This window comes from Grampus griseus (genome assembly GCF_964374135.1).
Source record: "Grampus griseus genome assembly, chromosome: 3".
Lineage (NCBI taxonomy): Eukaryota > Metazoa > Chordata > Mammalia > Artiodactyla > Delphinidae > Grampus > Grampus griseus.
The window spans coordinates 88,630,933-88,645,890 of record NC_139019.1 but is presented as its reverse complement, the minus strand read 5'-3'; the positions used below and the strand labels follow the sequence as shown (position 1 = coordinate 88,645,890).

The 14,958-nt window shown below is 45.0% G+C and overlaps 1 long non-coding RNA gene across 1 annotated transcript in view; it reads left to right on the top strand.

Annotated features, from left to right (window-relative positions):
• The first annotated feature begins 650 nt into the window (after positions 1–650).
• Positions 651–14,958, top strand: part of LOC309820761 — a 96,499-nt gene continuing 82,191 nt past the window's right edge. Inside the window, exons 1-2 of the long non-coding RNA XR_014296545.1 lie at positions 651–774; positions 1,590–1,642. This is a non-coding gene — a long non-coding RNA (uncharacterized lncRNA). The remainder of the gene's footprint in view (positions 775–1,589; positions 1,643–14,958) is intronic.

Genomic DNA, 14,958 nt, shown 5'->3' with positions numbered 1-14,958 from the left:
CATGCATCATTTTATCTAATGTGCTGACCACCCTGTGAAACTGGCATCATTAGCATCATCTTATATATGAGAAACCTGAGCTGCAGAGAGATTGAAGAATGTGTTCCTAGAAAAACCTCCGTTTCTCAATTCCAGACCTTTGCTACCCCAAGGTTGTTGTCTGGCCCACTGTGGCCCCATTTCCACTTCCCCATATCATAAATGTTCAAGGCTCTGGAACTGGGTGTTGGGAGTGGCAGGGGGCTTCAGAGAAAATGCTGGCCACCTCTGCTGTCTGTGTCCCCGAGGCTGGACAATGAATAGCAAGGGAGACTTGGAACAGGATGGAAGAGCACTGGGTATCATATTAGTTATGGCCACTCGGCTATCACCTTCTATGTCAGCTCAGGTAATCTCAGAAATTCTAGAAATGAGGTAGCCTCCAGTGAAAACTACTTGTATTGTGGCAGATTTCCTGTTAGAGGCCGAATCATGTCTTCAGCAAAATTCATGTTGGAGCCTTCCCCCAATATGACTGTACTTGGAGATGGGGCTGTAAGGAGACAATAAAGGTTAAGTGAGGTCATAAGGGTGGGGCTCTAATCGAATAGAACTGGTGTCTTTATAAGAGGAAGAGACGCCAGAGCTCTCTCTCCCCACAGACACACCACTGAAAGGCCATGTGAGGACATAGCGAGAAGATGGCCAACTGCAAGCCAGGAAGAGAGCTCTCACCAGAAACCAAATGGACCAGAACCTTGATCTTGGACGTCTAGCCTTCAGAACAGTGAGAAAGTAAATTTCGTTGTTTAAGCCACCCAGTCTGTGGTATTTTGTTATGGCATCTCTAGCACACTCAGACAGCTTTCCTTAGCCCAGCCTCTGCACAGCCATGCTGTTTGGCCACAGAGGCTGCCTGTTTGTCAACCCCCGGCAGACAGTTTGTCAAGTACTTTACTCCTGATTCAATTTCTAGCAAGAATGGTGCCGAGGACTTGTCTTCTTTAATAGATCTTATTATTATCATGAAAAATTATATTCTACACTTACCTTCTGCTTGAAGACTGTGAGAACTGCAATGAATTTTTCACTAATGCATAATTAATACACACTGATTTAATTAGTCAGAGCCCCCCTTTTTCTTGCTAAAAAAATTTACATTTATAGAAAAGCAGGGAATGTGAGAAAAGGAATAAAAATCCCCCAGCACTTTTCAGATCCTTTTCTCTCTGCTTTATCAGATGTGTTTTCTCTCAGCCCCTGAGCTGAGAGAGCTCGGGGCTCCCACCACAGGAGCTCGGGCCTGACTTCCAGCCTGGGAACCAAGATCCCGCAAGGCGGTCGCTGTGGGTTCCTCCCACCCCCTTAGGTGTCCGTGTTCCCCCACTGGTGCCTAGTCGTGCATAGACACGAATTCCGTGTCCTCCTAGTCCGCAATCCTGACTCTGCCCACTCTGGTTAGCTTTTTTTAAAAAACATGTGAATGTATTATTTGTGTAATAAAATCATAATAGTTGAAAAATATCCATTTAAAAAGTAAAATTCTGAATCCCTGTGACTCTGAATATGAAATGAATCTGTTTAAGAGTTCTTATTGTTTATTATTTCAGGGAAAGGAAGAGAGGTGGGTGCAAGCTGCATGCCCATGACAGGGAACGGTTACGTAAGTTATGATACATCGACTCCATTATGCAGTTATTAGAATAATGGGCTTATTGAAAACTAAGGTAGAGATATGAAAAATGTTAGGAAATAATGTCAAATAAAGATGTATGTGTATATTTTATAAAATTATGCCCATTGCAAAAAAGGCTGGAAGGAAATTGTCCCAGTGACAGCAGTGCCTGTGTGAGAGTAATGAGGTTATAGATGATACATAATATATATTTTTTCTTTTACCCATTTGATCATTTTCTATCTATAATGTTACTTTTATGATTAAAAAACAGTTTCCCTTGAAAAGAGTACAAAGGTGTTGTTCTTAGATAGCCCAAAGATGTTAAGGCACACAGCTCTGCTGACTCCTGTTTAGAGGAGGACCCTCTGTCTCTTCTTAAACAAGAGATTAGAAAACTACCAGCTTTTAGCTGCAAAAGAAAGCCATAGGGTTTCTATCAACAGACAACATCTGTGATTCTAATTTCTTTCTGGATGAATGGAAAAATAAGAGTTTGGGATCCCGTGTGTGTGTTTCTGCATGGGGGTCAAGGAGTTAAGGACGAGGATGCTAGTACAACTGCATGACCAAGAAAGGCCAGTGGGTTTTCAGTAGGAAATGCAAAGTAGCTACTGGAGGAAGTTTCAAGAGATTTTGATCCAAATTAGTCTGAAGTTTTGGAGTCTGTTGGCAACGTCCGGGGTGGATTTGAGCACAGAATAAGATTAAAGATAATTTAACGTGGTCATGTAAAAATATGTGCGTTCAGGGGAATGAAACCGAGGCTGTGTGGCAGACCCTGTGGGCTGTTCTCAGAAGTATCCATTCCCCCTTCTTCTGTAATAATAGAAGGCCCATTTTGTAGCTAGGCATAGGGTTTCCAGGAAAAAAAAAAAAAAGGACTATATTTTCTACCCTCTTGAAGCTGGCATGAAAATGTGAGAAAGTTCTAGTCAATGAGGTGGAAGCAGAAACGGTGTTTGGCATTTCTGAGAAGCATCTTTCTTGTCCACGCTTTCCTTCCTTCTCTCTGACTGGAGTGTGAACATGACAGCTGGAGCTGGGACAGCCACCTTAGCCACGAGGTGGCCTGGGGAATGGGAGCTCCACGTGGCTGAGCAGCGAGGTAGAGGAAGCCCCGCCCTCCCCTCCCCTCCCCCTGCCGAGGCCTCATGCATGTTCTTTTCCCCCTAATTTTGGACATATGTATGGAGAAAAATGAACTTCTGTCTCGTTTAAGCCACTGCATTTGGGGCTTTTGAAACCACATCTTAATCATACAAGGGAGATGGCATGAGATTGTTTAACAGTACTGCTTCGGGGTGACCATGATCTGCCCGATATCAGGTACCTCTTTTACCTATCACAATCAGGAGGTTGCTTAAAAATACAAAAATAAAGCCCCACAAAAACAAAAACTAAATAGTCTCATAGACTCTCATGACCACAGAGAGGAGAAAGAACACTGTGGCTCTGGGGTGTCTGGCCTCCGTCCCTGGTAGGGCTCTGAGGAGTGAATGGCGGGGGTGGGGGTGGGGGTGGGGGTGGGTGTGGGGGGAGGGGTTGCAGAGCCCCTTGAAGTTAGCGCTTGAGGGACTCAAATGCATTTGGAGTCAGCGTGCATTTTGCACTCAGGGGGACCTGATGCAAAATCACATCATTCCTGTAACTCTTAGTGCCAAGTCTGGGTATAGGCAGTCTCCTCCGTCTATGCTTTTCCTCTCTCCATGAAGTCTCAGGTTTCCCTGTCAGACTATTACGGGGGCTCAGTGAGTCAAAATATGCAAACAACTTTCCTTAGAAAATGCCACCTTTGGGGCTTCCCTGGTGGTGCAGTGGTTAAGAATCTGCCTGCCAATGCAGGGGGCACAGGTTTGATCCCGTGTCCGGGAAGATCCCACATGCTGCGGAGCAGCTAAGCCTGTGTGCTACAACTACTGAGCCTGCGCTCTAGAGCCCGTGAGCCACAACTACTGAGCACACGTGCCACAACTACTGAAGCCCACGCACCTAGAGCCCATGCTTCACAACAAGAGAAGCCACCGCAATGAGAAGTCCGTGCACCGCAACAAAGAGTAGCCGCCGCTCGCCACAACTAGAGAAAGCCCGCGTGCAGCAAGGAAGACCCAACGCAGCCAAAAATAAATAAATAAATAAATAAATAAATAAAATTAATTAATAAATTAATTAATAAAAAAAAGAAAGTGCCACCTTTGCAAATAATGCTACTGATTATAAAGGCTCCCTAAATTATCCTCCTAAATCAAGGTGATCAGACCTTGCTCAGAACTAAGGAAAAAAATAGTGCAAGAATTAGTAATGACTGTAACACCCAGTCATCAGGTAAAAAGCAACAAGCTGCACATTGTTTCATTTTTTGATACCTTAAATCCTCCAAAGAGCCTGACCAAGTCTAGAAGAAGGGATGGCAAGCATTTGAAAGAGAACGAATTCCAGTGGTGCCTGGAGAAGGCTAATTCAGTCTATTACAAATGCAAAGGCTTTATGGAAACCTAAGAATGTTGAGTTGAATAAAATGTAGCCGAACTATGCCCTGAGGCCCCTTATTTTCCCTGAAACGTCAGCGTGGACTAAGGTGGCTGGATCTTCAAAGCTGATGAAAGGAAAAAGGCTGCTGGAGAGGAAGAGGCCACAAAGAATGTTCTGGATGCTTCTGCAGGCTTCTAGGTGAATCTAGAGGGTTAAAGTAACCCAGGAAGTCTGGGACAAGATGGCAGTACTTATTAAGTGATTAGCAATACTTAGTAAGGTTATGTTCAGCTATTTTAGTCATTTTAATTTTTATTTGAGTGTGGGAAAACCACCATTCTACCTCAAAATACCCTTGCCTCTACCTGACACTTGCTTCATGGCTGTGAGGACGTCCCAGAGCCACTGAATCAGCACCTGGGGGAGACAGACCAAAGGCCGTGTGTAAACACAAACCTTCTGAAGGCTGTTTGCCAACCGACCCTACCAGAAGAGTATTACCCCATCGACACTAACACTGCAAGGGAAAGGGAAGTGGAGAGGGAAGGAAAAGGAGGCACAAAGGAAACTAAACCTCAAGTGGGACCAATATTAACCCCAGCAAAACGCTGGAGGCCTGGCCAGCTGCCATGGTTTCCAACAAGTGCTTACTCACAGAAACCTCACAGCATGCCTGGGGGAGAATCTCCTTCGATCAGGCGGTTGGAGGAGACTTTGGGGCCAGAACTGAATCCGTGGAGTCTCCTGAGGTTCAGTGCTGGCAGGTGTTCAAAGAAGGCTGTTCTGCAGGCCCAAAGTTTTATCTCTTTCACTCTCTGAAGGTCCACACGCCATCTCATTGCTCAACCGGTTGCAACCTTTTCCAAGCATTTTGAGAACCATTTCCCTGAGTCCTAGTCTCCCCTAAATTAATTACCTAAGACCTAGCATGGTCAGTGCTCTTATGCTTCATGGTCTCTGTCCTTCCCTCTTGTGCAATGTTTGTTAAACCCGAGGTAGCAGAAGCACTTGAAATCATTGGTTCAGGTGAGAGGCTTGGATTATTTCTGCATTTCCTGAACTATGTTTGCCTCTTGGGAATTGAAACCCTCTCCCCACTTGCTGCTTATTTCTTCCCTGCTGGTAGTGAGTTCCCTCTCTCAGACCAGGCACCTTGGGGGCTGGGGAGCAGATCCTCAAAGTCCATCTCTGTGATAGATGAGGACTCCTAGGGCCTCAGAGCAGCTTTACCTTCCTTCTCCCCTTTAAGTCTAAGGCTTATTTCCAGCTCTGCCCACTGGCCCCTTCTCCTCCCTGGCTGTTCTCATGACTTTCACACCCCTGCGAAGGGAGGCAAGTAAGTCTCCCTTTCCTGGCAAAGCAACCTGACTTTGGGAATAAAAAAGGCTACCAATTGCTGGCTGCTTGGGAGAGGTGGCATTTCACAGCCACACAAGTCTCCTGATGCATTTCTGGGCCGAGATTTTATCACCATTTCCCAAAGGATCAGGAGGAGGACAAACTCCCGTGAATGTCATCGAGATCACTGTGGGCAAGAAGACTTGGTTAAGGCCGCTCAACAATTCCAGAAGAGGCCTCAACAGCAGCGATCCACTCGGTATGGGCAACAATACGTTTGAAGGAAGAATAAGTGTGAGACACTCCAAATCCTGGCCCTGGGCTGTTAGAGGAGAAATCTTATCCAGAAAGCTAGATATGAATACGTTCTTCTAAGGTAGGTAAAGCACCTTAGAACAATATAATCAGCCAAGAGAAACCAAAAAGTCCTGAAAAAGGTTAGCGTCTAAGAGAGGCAGAAGCATCAGACTCAAAGCCAATAAACTGAAAAGGGGATTAAGAACAGCTGGAGTCAGCACTTATTTTCTGCATCTGTGGAGACTTCTGAGAGGTAGACGAAAGGTTTTTTTTTTTTAATTAATTAATTTATTTATTTTTGGCTGTGTTGGATCTTCGTTTCTGTGCGAGGGCTTTCTCTAGTTGCGGCGAGCGGGGGCCACTCTTCATCGCGGCGCACAGGCCTCTCACTGTCGCGGCCTCTCCTGTTGTGGAGCACAGGCTCCAGACGCGCAGGCTCAGTAGTTGTGGCTCACGGGCCTAGTTGCTCCGCGGCATGTGGGATCCTCCCAGACCAGGGCTGGAACCCGTGTCCCCTGCATCGGCAGGCGGACTCTCAACCACTGCACCACCAGGGAAGCCCTAGACGAAAGGTTTTAAAAAATAAAGAAAAAGGCCAGGTTGAGCCGAGCTGTTTCTTTCCTTTGGGTTGAACAGAGGCTCCTCTTTCGTTTCTGGCTGACACTAGATAACCCAGCGTGCCTCCGGAGTACTGACATGTGGGAGTTCTGGGTGCTGATACCCGGGACCGTGCAAGGTCTGAAGGAATGGGGCCACTTGGTCATGCGTGCAAGTGTGCCTCTGAGCTGCTGGGATCCCCGAATTGTCTTTCCCAAACCAGCATCTGTTGATTGACATGACAGAGCGTGGTTCGGCCTCCCAAACCCAGCAGGCCCAGGATCAACTTACACCTTTGTTTTGGGGCCCAAGGCTCCAGCCAGCATTCCTGAAAGCTGCCCTGGAGAAGGTGGCCCCCAAAGAGATTCTTGCGGCAGCTGCTGGATGCTCAGGCACGCGGGGCTCCCCCCACATGAGAGCGGATTGTTAGGTGAGCACCACAGCCTGACGGGCCGTGTGTCTCTCTACGGCCTCAGAGCGTTTGAGCACATCTATGTCAGGCTCTCTTGTGCTCCTGGAACCTGTCGGTTGGCTGACAGGATGGGTGCTTTCCGAAGCATGAGGGTCAGATCTGAATGCATTCAATGATGGTCTTCCTGCGGCTGTTGGGAAGAATCCCTCTCCCTTCCCCTTCTCCTCCACTTCTCACTCACAGCGTGTGGCCAGGGTGAGCAGCGTGGTGGATGACAAGGGACACCATCAAATGGTCTCCCGAGGGCAGGCGGTAGGGGAGCTCACTGTGGTCAGACTCGTGGTCCTCACTCTTGGGCTTTGGAAAAGGCCCAGCCTGTTGGCCAACTGGTCTCATCTGCAGAATAAAGGGGGCCTGAAAGATATCTTCTCAAAAGATTCCAAGGCCACTGGGGGGCGGGCATGACCCAGCTCCCACCCACTCCTCCCTCTTGCAGCCCCGCAGGAGGGGATGGTTTCTCACCATTGGTGGGGTTGGGATCAGGACCCCGGCTCTCTGCTCTTGTTGGTAACTAATCAGTGGCACAGCTAAGAGCAGAACCCAGGCTCTGGCCCCCAGCTCAGCATCTTTCTAGAACACCGAAACTTCTGAACTAATGCCGGAGTCAACCCACAAAACAAATGCCATGACATATGGGAAAGCCCTCTATAAACTGTAAAGGTCTCTATAAACCTCAGACTCTCTTCTTTCTAACCTACCACACCTGTGTCTCGTGGTGGCATCACATGCTCTCTTATACAGAGGTAAATGTTCAGGCTTTTGCTACCCTCCTGCTCTCACTTCTTCTCGGCTAAATGCTGCTTCTTGGGCACCTGGTTATTTCATCAGCTAGGAAATCATTCTAGGCTTAAAGGCCAAGTTGGACAATTTATTGAATATAGAGCAATCCTTGAATAATAATCTTCAAATAAATTAATTTAGACTCAAATTTCAAACCTGTGCTATATACAAAACTCAAGTCTCAGCATTTCAGAACTAATGGAGAATTTTAAAGAGGAAATACTGGATTTACAGATGACGTCTTGGGGAAGCGGTTCTCTAGACAGAGCAGCGTTTGGCTTCCCTGTGGGTGAGACTCAGGGACTGAGCAGCTTTCTGCCCTCCAGCTACCAATTGAATTGTGACTGAATCGTTTATTTTGAAAGAAGCCAAATGACATTAACAAGCTGATACACTCAGCAAAAGCAGTCAGGTTTGATTCATCTTGAGGTCATTATTTTTCCTCGGGGCTTTGTTCAGATTTATTTAGGGGACCCACACAAGAACTTGAGCCCAGAATTTAGTGGTAATTATACAAGATGGATGGTCAAGCCAGAAACACTGACTGCAGCACTGGGGCCCGATGGGGAGAAGCATTTTCTAGCTGCTCTGTATTTGTAAGTGCCTGTGCAGAGCCCCCAGGGAACTCCCAGGCAAGGCAAGGAGGAAAAGAGGCACCTGGGGCGGGAGGCACACAGTTGTGGAGAAACAGATAATGTTAGATCCGGAAAGGAATTTATATTGGCGGCGGCTAGGGAGAAGGGCCCTAGAGTTACCGTGGCTGCTAGATGCCAGGCATGGTGCCACGTGGGTTGGATATTGTAGGGGTAATAAAGTGACAAAATATTGCTGGAGCCCTCCCCCATTGGCCCCTCCGCCCTCGTATTTCCTTTACACCTGCCCCTTATCCTCATTCAGACAGCAGCTGGACCACTTGGGAGTCTTTTCCTCAGAGAAGGGTAATTACTGCAGAAACGAAGGAAAAGAAACTTCTACATTTCAAAAACCTGGGCCCTGCAGGTAATCAAGAAACCTTTTAAATGTGTGAAAGACAAGGACAATGCTTCCCAACTCTGAGCCTGCGCGGAGACTGGGAGCCCAAAAGGAGAGTGATTAGTGGGTAGATGCTGGTGGGAGCAGAGGCGAGCCCTGCTGTGTCTCCACTCCTTCCAAGACCCACAAGGGCAGAAACCCACACCAGCTAGAGGCATTTGGGAACACAGGGCCCCTTGCCCTCAGAGCAACATTAGTGGCCCTGTGTGGCTGAGCAGACCAGCCAGGGTGTGTAGGAGAGCAGACTGAGAGGGACATCACTGGGTCGGCAGGCGCCTTTTCGGACAGAATGAGAGGAACTCGTGGTGTATCAAGGTGTGGATCCTACGTGAATGGAGAAGTATTCCAAGCATGATCCAGAAGACTCAATATTATTAAGGTACTGATTCTAACTATAGCCTTGAGTCCTTTCAGCTGTCTCCCTCACTCACCCCTAATACAGACTCTTCAGCCTTCTGTTAACCTTGGATATCTTCCCCGTATAGTAACTCCCCCTGAGTTTATTTCCTTCTCTAGCTCTGAGCTTCCTTCCAGCGTGTCCTGTTGGAGCAACAGGTATGTAGCAATACCAATCCCCTTGGTCTCCTGAGGCTGGAGCCCCTGGTCAGTTGTGTCCAAGTGCAGGCAGTCTCCATTCACCCCCATGTGCCACCAGGTGCAAAGAGTTAGGAAATACTGCCTAGATCTCACAGTCCTTCCCTTCAATCCGTCTAGCTTTCGCTCCAAACTCTCTTGGCTTCCACTGTGCTTGCCCTGCCATCTCCCACCCCTTTATCCATCTTCCAGGCTGTGGTCTCTGCTCCTGCCCCACACTGAGCACTGCTCTGTGCTCCACATTCATGATCACCAGCCTTAGCTGGGCTCTTGATGCTGGAAAAGCCTTCGCTGGGTCTGAGCCAGTTATCTCTCCACTTTGCTCAGGTGCTTTTTCATTCTCAGTTGCCTTTTAAAACTCCGCTCCTCCACCACACCACCCTTTCTTCCTGACAGATAATCTTACTTGGTACTCGACTGAAAAGAGAAAAATTGAGGCCATCACATAATAACTTCCTTGGCTACCTCCTCTGCCAGTCAAAGTTTACAGTGTTGGCGTACAAATCGGGAGATGATTCTCCATGAATCTCTCAGGTTTCTAGATGATGAGGCATAAGAGCCAGTTACTATGTTTTCGAGAATGTTTGTTTAAACAAGCAGCCTTGGAAAGATAGCAGTGTCTATTACGTTACAGGTTAATAAAGATGGAGACATGCTCCTCCCCTCCTCAGAGCAGATTTGTTTGCATTCCAGGGTAATCTCTCTCTCTGGAAATGAGGATGGGCAGGTTTTCCAGAAACACTTATATGAGATTGGGGCTTGCTAATCTCAGGCCTGCAGGCACCCCACTGCCTGTGCAGGCAACACTTGGCCTGATCTTTTCGCTCTGTGAGAATCGGGGTTTGGAGAACAGGTGCAAGATATTACTCTGCCTACTACTATTGCTGTAAGAGGGTTTTTTTGTCTTTGTTTTTTAATTGAGCTATAATTAACACATAACATTATATTAGTTTCAGGTGTACAACATAATGATTTGGTGTTTGTGTGTATTGCAGAATGATCACCACGACAAGTCTAGTTAACATCTGACAGCATACATAGTTACAGAAACTTTTTTCTTGAGATGAGAACTTTTAAGATTTGCTCTCAGCAACTTTCAAATATGCAATACAGTATTACTAACTATAGTCCCCATTGCTGAACATTACATCCCCATGACTTAACTGGAAATTTGTTCCTTTTGACCCTCTTCACCTATTTCTAAGACCCCCCTCTGCCCCCAACTCGGCCTTTGGCAACTACTAATCTGTTTTCTATGAGTTCATTTTTTTGGTGCTCCCTTCCTTCCTCCCTTCTTTCCTTCCCTCTCTCCCTCCCTTCCTTCCTTCCCACATATAAGCAAGATCACACAGTATTTGTCTTTCTCTTAGAATAATGTCCTCAAGTTCTATCCATGTTGTCACAAATGACAAGATTTCATTTTTATGGCTAATATGCCATTGTATATAAATACCACATTTTCTTTATTCATTCATCTATCGTTTGGATACTTAGGTTACTTCCATGTCTTGGCTATTGTAAGTAATGCTGCAATGAACATGGGGGTGCATACATCTTTTTGAGTTAATGTTTTTTTGTATTCTTTGGATAAATACCCGGAAGTGGAATTGCTGGTAGTCCTATTTTTAATTTGTTTGAAGAACCTCCATGCTTTCTTTCCGTAGTGGCAGCAGCAATTTACATTCCCACCAACAGTGAACAAGTGTTTCCTTTTCTCCACGTCCTTGCCAACATTTATTATTTCTTATCTTTTTGATAGTAGCCATTCTGACAGGTGTGAGGTGATATTTCACTGTGGTTTTCATTTGCATTTCCCTGATGATTAGCAATGTTGAGCCCCTTTTCATGTACCCATTGGCCCTGTCTATGTCATCTTTGGAAAAATGTCTATTCAGATTTTCTGCCCATTTTTAACTGAATTATTATTATTCGCTATTGAGTTGCATGAGTTCTCTATATATTTTGGATACTAACCCCTTATCAGGTACATGATTTGCAAATATTTTCTCCCATTCAGTAGGCTGCCTTTTCATTTTGTTGATGGTTTCCTTTGCTTTGTAGAAGCTTTTTAGTTTGATAAAACCCCACTTGTTTATTTTTGCTTTTGTTGTCAAATCTAAAAAATCATCACCATGACCAATATTAAGGTGCTTACTGACTGTTTTTTTCTAGTTTTATGTCATCAGGTCTTCATATAAGTCATTAATCCATTTTGAGTTAATTTTTGCGTGTGGTGTAAGATAGTGGCCCAGTTACATTCTTTTGCATATGGCTGTCCAGTTTTCCCAACAACATTTATTGAAGAGACTATTTGTTCCTCATTGTATATTCTTGTCTCCTTTGTCATAAATTAATTGGCCATATATGCATGGGTTTATCTCTGGGCTGTCTATTCTGTTCCACTGATCTATGTGTCTGTTTTTATGCCAATATCATACCATTTTGATTACTATAGCTTTGTAGTGTAGTTTGAAATCTGGGAGCATGATGCCTCTAGCTTTGTTCTTCTTTCTCAACATTGCTTTGGATTCTTGGGATCTTTTGTGATTCCATACACATTTTAGGCTTGTTTGTTGTGTTTCCGTGAAAAATGCCATTAGAATTTTGATAAAGATTGCACTGAATCTCTAGATTTCTTTGGGTATATGGACATTTTAACAATATTCTTTAAATCCATAAGCGTGGTTATTTTTCCATTTATTTGCATCTTGAATATTTTTCATCAACGTGTTATAGTCTTTAGTGTACAGGTCTTGGATCTCCTTGGTTGAATTTATTCCTAGGTATTTTATTCTTTTTGATGCAATTGTAAATAGGATTGTTTTTTTCACTTCCCTTTGGATAGCTTGTTATTAGTGTATAGAAATGCAACCAATTTTTGTATATTAATTTTGTATCCTGAATTCTTTGATTAGTTCTGACAGTTTTTTGGTGGAGTCTTTAGGGTTTTCTATGTAAAATGTCATGTCATCTGCAAGTACTGACAGTTTTACTTATCCGATTTGGATGCCTTTTGTTTCCTTTTCTTGCCTAATTGCTCTGGCCAGGGCTTCCAATACTATGTTGAATAAAAGTGGTAAGAGTGGGCATCCTTGTCTTTTTCCTGATCTTAGAGGAAAAGCTCTCAGCTTCTGATCATTGAGTGTGTATTTAGCTGTGGGTTTGTCATATATGGCCTTTATTATGTTGAGGTACGTTTCCTCTATGCCCACTTTGTTGAGAGTTTTCATCGTAAATCGATGTTGAATTTGGTCAGATGCTTTTTCTGCATCTATTAAGATCATCATATGATTTTTATCCTTCATTTTGTTAACATGGTGAATCACATTGATCGATTTGTGGATGCTGAACTATCCTTATATCCGTGGAATAAATCCCACTTGGTCATGATGTATAATCCTTTTAAAAGTACCCTTTTCAGCAATCCTGCTGAATTTGGTTTGCTAATATTTTACTGAGGATTTTTGCATCTATGTTCATTAGCAATATTGGCCTGTAATTTTCTTTTCTTGTGGTGTCCTTGTCTGGTATTGGGGTCATGCTGGCCTTGGGGTTGGTATTCTTAAAGAGAGACAAAAGCATGTAAATTGGCCCCTCTGGATGGGCTATATCAGTTGGGAATCATGACTTTGTGTGCCTGAATCTGTCCATCCTCCCATACTGACCATGACTCCTTAATCATTTATCTAACCATAGGCCCTAGAGCGTTGCCCACCAGTCCTCTAATTATCCCCAGATAGGCCTGAATCCTCCAGGGACATGATTTCAACTGGAGCCAATGCTTGAATCCTGCAGGGAATGTGTTTTAGGCTTGAGCTGTGCCCCTGCCACATACAGATTAGATAACTGAAATTTGGAGGGATGTCATCACTTACTCATGGCCCCACAGCTGGGGAAGCTTGCTTTCTCATGTGCCAGGCCAATCTCTTCACCTGCTTTGCTCTCCCCCAATCCCCAGCAGCCAGCTTCACTGAGTCCTGTAAGCACCCCACTGCCTTTATAATCAACTGGACAAAGTAGCACAAGATGGCTGAACTTGGGCTGATGAGATAATGAAAGGAAAGCAGTTTATAGTGAAATATCTCTGTATTTGAGCAGAGTCACATTTCTGGCTCTGAATTACATTGCTAGTATCTTTCCATATAGTTCAATTCCAATGAGCAATAATTTTTTATTTTCCCTATATTCCCTTTTAGATGTATTTTCTGGAAATCTACCTCTCTTCATCCCCAGTGCATTGCATGCATCCTAAATAAATCTCAATTTGTACGAGTTCAACATTACAAAGTTAATTTTGCAAAAAACAAAAGGAGGGGGAGGGGCTCTATGTGGCAGATAGGGAGGCAGTGTCCAGCAGGGTCCCTTAGAATTGGTGACTGCACCTCCCAGCTTGCCTAGGATTGTCCTGTGGTCCCAGTTATTAAGAGAATCCCCTTTCACTGTCAAGATAATCTCAAACTTTTATGGCCCCCAACCTTTGATGCTTCCAACCCCCCTTTGGCATCTGTGGGCCAGAGATCTGAAGGCATTGCTTCACTTTGTGGGCAAGAAGGTTGGGTGATTCTAGTGAATTCTGTCAGTCAGCACCCTTCCTTGTAGATGTTCAAACATAGCAGGTCCTTGAGAGTGTCCTGAGCTAGCATTGCTTTGGGGATGAATGAGGCAATAGATAGGATAGGTCCTTGAAACATAACTCGAGCTTTACTTATGTGAGTGGCTGTTATTGTTATAACTAGCATAAAAGAGCTTTAAATATGTTCATAAGGTGACTATGTTCCCTCAATTCCAACAGTGATGTAAATTAACAGGATCCCAAGAAAAAACATGTGACAACCACTTTCTCCTCCACCTCCTCTCTTCTCCCTCCTCCCAGCACTTGTAGAATATTCCCTCTGTGAGCTGTGATGCTCTCTTACTTTCCTGGGCTTCTGAGCACCACGAAACCAAAGAGTGGTGAGCCCAAGGGCTGAGTCACATTAGGAGACAGACAGATAATGAATTCCAGGGCTGCTGCAGGGAGCTCAGAATTGGGGCAGCAGATCTTAGAAGGGCAGATGGAAGGGGAGAAGAGGATGGGGGAAGTATCCAGCATGACATACACCACTGGAAGAGGCAAAAGCGTTTAAAATTTTTCAGAGAACTAAGCCAGGTGGCTTTCCTGCTGCCCATTCTATTTTCCTCAAACTAGGAGCATACTTTGCTCTGATAAATAGGTAGATGTCAATTGCAACCATCCTATAAGCCGTTCTCAGCACATTGGCCTTTGTATTCAATACAAGGCAAATCTCCCTCCTGCCCTTACTCCCTACACTGAGGCTAAGTCCCTCTTTCCCACTCCTGCCTCATGGAGGGGTGGGTATGACAGTGGAGCAGCATGATTCTTCTAGACACATGAGATGGTGTTGTTGCTCTGCTGGCCTTGCAGAGGCCCTTGTTCATTCTTCCCCTCTCAGGGAACTCCAAGGCCAGAAGAAAGATTTATTCCTAACCTCATCATCTGGGTTTCTTAAAAGCATTTCCAAACTATTATAGATAGGGAGAAAGTATCCCATCCATAAGGGATACAAAAATACCAATTTCCTCCCTTTAAAAGATGTGTTTCTGAGGAATATAGCGAGCACAAATAAATCAAGAGAGTGTGCCATGGCTCTCTGTCCACAGTGCTTAGCTGGCGAGGAGGTGGGGACCTGTGGACATACCCGAGACAGACAGACAGACCTCT